Source organism: Myotis davidii, unplaced genomic scaffold (assembly GCF_000327345.1).
Source record: "Myotis davidii unplaced genomic scaffold, ASM32734v1 scaffold425, whole genome shotgun sequence".
NCBI lineage: Eukaryota > Metazoa > Chordata > Mammalia > Chiroptera > Vespertilionidae > Myotis > Myotis davidii.
This window is the reverse complement of record NW_006296413.1, coordinates 1,731,871-1,737,981: the sequence shown is the minus strand read 5'-3', so window position 1 is coordinate 1,737,981 and position 6,111 is coordinate 1,731,871. Positions and strand designations below refer to the sequence as shown.

Genomic DNA, 6,111 nt, shown 5'->3' with positions numbered 1-6,111 from the left:
GGAGGTACCTCCTCCTTAAAGAAGCCTGTGCGCTGTGAACTTGGAGGGGTTTCCTCCCTCGACCCGGCTTGCTCCGATCGCAGCTGGGACTTGAGATTGTAGGTGCCCGGCATGAGTCCTCGGTTGTGTGTGTCTGTGTCCTGAGGTTTCAGCCTCCAAGCTTCCTGTGATTTTCCCGGTACTTCAAGTTTTCTCTCTGCGGGTCCCACGGAGCTTTGTTGATGTTTTGCTTTCATGGGAGGGGCACTTGGGTGGTGTTTCCTTTCATCCTCGCAGCGCTCGATAACGTGGATGTTGTCCCACTGGGTGAATTTTACTTGGATTTCGTCCTCAAGGTCATGGTGCAGGTAGGCAGCGAGTGGGAAGGGGACTCCAGGCTTCCAGCCACGAGGATGTCTCCTGAGCGGCGGTGAGGTTGGAGCTTTCTTCACTCGGGGCTTAGACCGCCTGGGTTCAGATCACCGTGTCACCACTTTGCAGCTTTGTGACCTTGGGCACGTTGCTCAACCTCTCTGCTTCCTCTGTAATGTGGGGATAATAATAGTGTCTGCCGAATGAGTTTGTTGGGAGTAAATGAGTTCGTGCATGGAAAGCAGCTAGGAGAGGTGCCTCGGATGTAGAGGCAGCTTAGTCCCTAGTGGCTATTGTTCATTTAAATTTTACTCTTAAATGTTTAGGTATTATTAGGAAGCCAAATGAGTGTGTAAGCCCTGCCTCTTGGTGAATGTCTTTAGAAAGCTCTGCGTATTTACGAGTCAGGTGGACTGAGAAAATGAAGTGGAGGTTTTTTTTCAATTTTTAATTCATTGAATGAAATGAACGTTTCCAGGAGTAATGATTAGTGGTGGTGCCTCACAGTGTTTTGTGTAGGAGGTGGTTACATAAAGAAAAGCCCATCAGGAGCTCAAGTTGGATCCTTTTCCTCTGACTTTCAGGTGCTACATCTAAGTGACTGGCACCCAAGTCATTAGCTCCAGGATTTCTCAGTGTGGTTGCTGTGTATTGAGATCTCCTTCAGTGAAGATAGTTTGGGAAATAACTTGTCCTGGATGGATGCATTTCATCGTGTCTGAGGGAATCCAGAGTGTCTAACTAAATGCCATCCATTCGGTCACACATACTCCTAGTCCTTTAATTCCTGTCCGGTGCTCTTCTTGGTACTGGAAACCATGCCCACTCACCCTTGGCATTACTTGCTTGGGACCTGGCTTGCACTGAGAAAGTGTTATTTTGATAGACTCAGTCTTAGAGATGAGCATCTGTCTGGTGTAACTTACCCAAGAACAGGAAGAAGATTGTTTGGGATTAGAAAACTAGCTTTTATGTAGCAAAACAAACAAAAAAACTTGCTAGCTTCAGTTAACTATTTGAGAATTTCAAAGTCAGGCCATAGCTGGATGTAAAATGAATGGTAAGAAAATTAAGACAGCGTGAAGTTTGCTTAGCTTAAGTTTTTGTATCAATTTGGTACAAATACAATGTTATTAAAGATAAACCAGCAGCTCTTCCTTAAAACAGTATTTGTGGTATTTAGTTTGTTTCTGTGATAAACTTGTGTATCTTTCGGTTTTATAGTTTGGATCTTTGAGAGGCAGCCTGAGTATATATTGCACTAAAATTTTATAATGATTGTATTACTCTTAATAAGAGTGAATAGTAGTGACAGTGACAGTCTTCTAACAGTCTGCTCAACTAAAACTCAATATTGAGTTTATTTCTTAAACAGCACAAGAAGCTGTGGTTTGGTCCTCCTCATAAGTCAAGATCTGAGCCCCAGTGTGGGCTGAGTAGTGCCAGCTACTTTTCTTGGGTGACATGCGCTGAAAAAGTAGACCTGGCCTCCTGCCTTTAAGTAGCTTTCTTCTTTTTATTTTTATTTTAAATATATATATATATATATTACTGATTTTTTTTTTTTAAACAGAGAGGAAGGGAGAAGGATAGAGAGTTAGAAACATCGAGAGAGAGAATCACTGATCATGTATATAAATACACCCATGTGTATATATATATATATATATATATATACATATATATATATATATATATATATATATATATAAAATATATTTTTATTGATTTCAGAGAGGAAGGAAGAGGGAGATAGAAACATCAGTGATGAAAGAGAATCATTGAACGTCTGCCTCCTGCACACACACACACACACACACACACACCCACACACCCACACACCCACACCCCACTGGGCCACAACCGGGCATGTGCCCTGACGGAATCAAACAATCACCTCCTGGTTCATCCACGCTCAACCACTGAGCCATGCCGGCGGGCTGGAGATATTTTTACTGTGGGAAATGGACAATGTGCTATTGGCTTCTAGAGGGTAGAAATCAGGGATGCTGCTAAACATCCTGTAATGCACAGGGCAGCATTTCTTAACCCCCCGCCCCCCACTTAACACAAATTATCCAGCTCCAAAATCAATAGTGCCAAGGTTGAGAAACCCTGCTCTAGATAAATGCTAGCCTGGCCTCCTTTACAATCATTTGGGATACTTTGTATGACCATGGATGATGGATGATGGATCCCATCTCTGGAAATTTGTGGAGGGATTGATATATATATTTTTAAAAGCTCCCCAGGTAATACTGAAGTGCAGCTAGGTTTTGGAAACATTGTGCTACACCAGAAATGTTAGGGGCTACTTGGTCAAAGAATCCTTCAGGTGATTTGTACGGTGTCTGTTGTATGTAGGTTCTACCTTGGAGGGTGCTTAGTTAACGGGAGAGATGGTATACATACATTATTTTCAGGTGCCTGAAAACTGAACTTTAAATGAAAATTTTAATGAATTTTATAAGGTAATTTAGAAATGTTTCTTCCCATGAAAATAATTACCATATTGTGCCCTGGCTGGGTGGCTCAGTTGGTTGGAATGTTGTCCCATATACCAAAAGGTTTCGAATTCGATTCTCAGTCAGGGCACATACCTAGGTTGTGAATTCAATTCCTTGGGGGCTGGGGGGCAGCGCATGTACAGGAAGCAGCCGATCTGTATTTCTCTCTCTCATTGATGTTTCCCTTGATGAGGGTTAAACAAAAATTACCGTATTGTGCTGAACTTAGCAGCTCTCTCAGGTATTTAGGGTTGTTTGCTCCTATGCTAAATAACCTTAAACTGTGGTTTTTGAGTTTTGTATCTTTTGCCCTCATCTTGCTTGTCATCTGTCAGTTCTGTTTTTAGATGCCAGCTTCATCATTATCTTTTTTTATTCCCAGAGAGTTGGCCCTGTATCAGTTTGCTAATTCTTCCCTTTGAGGGCAAGAGAGAGGCATATTCTGTGCTTATTAACCTTTCACACAGTGACCTTGACAGCTGGTAAAGAGAGGTCCTCAGGGCCTGGACTCTGACACAGGTGTTTGACCTCCTGAGAAATATGAGTTGCAGTAGTAGGGAGAAGGGAGAAATTCTTTTCTCTTACACACTTAACATTCAGGATATCTAGTTTATTGAATGGAAGAATGTAGTGTACTAGTAAAAGCTATACAAATTTTCAGCAACTTAATGTTGTTAATATCTAGACATACAAAAAAGATCATGCAGGCACTTTCTAGTCTTACATCCTGAAATTTGGCTTATGGTCATCTACTTCTTCTGATCTTCATTTATTTGGTCAGCAAATATATTGAGTCCTTACTCTGCCAGGAACTGTATTAGGGATTCACTCATGAACAGGGGCTTAAGGACTTGGGTGAAACAGGAATGAAAAGGTACAGTTATGGCTAGGAGACCAGATAACAAAAGCTTGTTAAATTGTACGAGTATGTGTAATAAGTAGTCTCTCGGAGGCCCTCAAGGCCTCAGAGGAAAGAGCTTATATTTGCTAGTAAGGTGGTTGAGATTGCCAGAAGTCTTTTGCCAGAGAATAAAGGAGTTACATCCTTGTTTCTCCTATGTATTAAATTGTTATGTTGACTTGCGTCCTTGGTTTGGTGTGTCTTAAAAGCTTATGCCATTCTTCCCATGCTGGTGAAGCTGATTCATGACAGATATTATCCTATATATCCTATATAATAAAATGCTAATATGCAAATTGTCCTCCCGAACAGGTGTTCTATCAGGACTTCAACCAGGGGGCAGGACCATCCATCTGTCCAACCTTCCGCACCGGGCCTTTATTTGATCTATAATATCTTTTGCTCCATAGATATTGGTTGTCAGTCAAACTTGAAACAGTGACTGGCTCCTCACTGATCAGGGCTTGATGTAGGTTGATGCTAAACATCTTGCGTATCTTTGAAATGGATGGTGCTTCCAGTGGGGATGAGTTTTTGCGTAGTCAGGATCGAGGTTGACTGGAGATTTGTTTTTGTGGCCTTTTGACTTTGGCTTTAGGCTTAGTTCCCATGAGAACCCCTTTTCTTCCTCTCCCTCCCCCTTTACTTTTCTTTCCTGGGAGAAGGGGAGATATTAGTTACTAGCTGCATTAATACCCAATTTATTTCAGTTTTTGGATGACGATGAACTGACATCTGGATACCAGGTAAATTGGCTGGATGGTAAAGAAGCAAGTAAAAGGGATCTTGGCAGTACTTGAAAGGCTTCTTACTTTAACTGGGACATTTTTATGTCACAGACTTGGCAAAGAACTGAGTTTACTCTGAGTAGAGGCAGTTTACTACTTGAAACATACAGCTGGTTAGTGTTGACCGGTTTTATAAGTACATATTAGTGAAGACTACATAGTCTATGAATTTATATAAATAGTTTGATAAGTTACAAACATCTTTTTACTGATAAAAGGAGGTTCTGATTTTGTATTTAACAACTCTTGAGAAAACTAGGATACTATTAGTTCCAGAATTTCTTATGTGGAATATACACTGATTTTGGATGGTTTGTGTGCCCCAGAGGTTAACTGCCATGAAATCTGGTGGCCTAAAGGAAAGTGGAGTGAAAGATTGTTTTTTGGTACATTAGAGAGCAGAACTAAAAAGGCTGCAGAAAAAATAAAAATTAATAGTGCAGAAGTAAGAGTATGATTGAATGTTGAGTTGGCAGACTTGGAGAAAGCTGTGCAGATTGCTAGTTGGATTCTTTAGTTCTCTGTACGTGGATGCATATCTGAACAACAGTGATGGTGTTAGAGAGACACTTTGACAAGAAGAGAAGGCAGAGTTTGCTTGATAACGTGTGGCACTCTGAAACCCTAATCAGGGTAAGAAAAGCAGCTGTGTTACACTATCCACGAGGCACGTTGCATGGTGGCCTAGTAGTTAATAGACATTGGTTGGACCGGGATGAAATCTGTCCTTTTTTAAAAAAATTTATTTTTTGTTTTGGTGCCCTGACTGGGAATCAAACCAGCAACCTTTTAGTGTACAGGACAACGCATAGCAGCCAACAAACTGAGCCACACTGGGCAGGGCAAATCTGGGCTTTCAATCCCAGATAGGGTCAGGAACATTGACAAGTATTGACTCAGTTGGGTGTTTGGGGCTTCCTTTCATGAGAATCATGGTTTTGGAGCTAGAACATAACTTAGAGATTATTAATTATCTTAGAGAAAAATTTAGGCCAGGTTGGAGAAGGGACATGTGATTCCTTAGGGTTTGCTGACTCTACTAGACCACAATTCCAAGTGTCATTTGTTTCAAGAGTGACATCACAGGTGGATCTCACTGAGAGTTAAGAACAAAGGGTTAAAATGAATTATTTCCTTTTGGTGGTAGTACATGCCAGTTTTTGTCATTGTAGTGGATGAGGGGGGTAGTGTCTCCTGGTTTTTTGTTGTTGACAAAGATGCACAGGGGTTCTCTTGTCTCTGGACCATGGGTAGGTCTCATCTGCCTCTGTTGGCTGTGAGTTCACGAGACCCTGCCCCTTGTGATTAAATAACACTCTTTGAATGAGCCCCACCCCTCTCTTCCTTTCCACTGTGGATCTCTCGTCCTTGCTTTATTACATTGGATCCAACAACTATCCAGGGTAATAAACATCCATCATAGGTATAGTATTTTAAGCTAAGGGAGTTTTCACAAATTAGTACCTTTTTTCTGTCCCCAGTTCAGAGTATGTTATGGAGGTCAAGAGTACTCAGGGTCTTGCCCTGACCAGTTTGGCTCAATGGATAGAGCGTCGGCCTGCCG

General features: G+C 41.5%; 1 protein-coding gene across 8 annotated transcripts in view; it reads left to right on the top strand.

Annotated features, from left to right (window-relative positions):
- PPP6R3 (protein phosphatase 6 regulatory subunit 3) overlaps positions 1-6,111 on the top strand; it is an 82,267-nt gene that overhangs the window by 646 nt on the left and 75,510 nt on the right. The window lies entirely within an intron of this gene.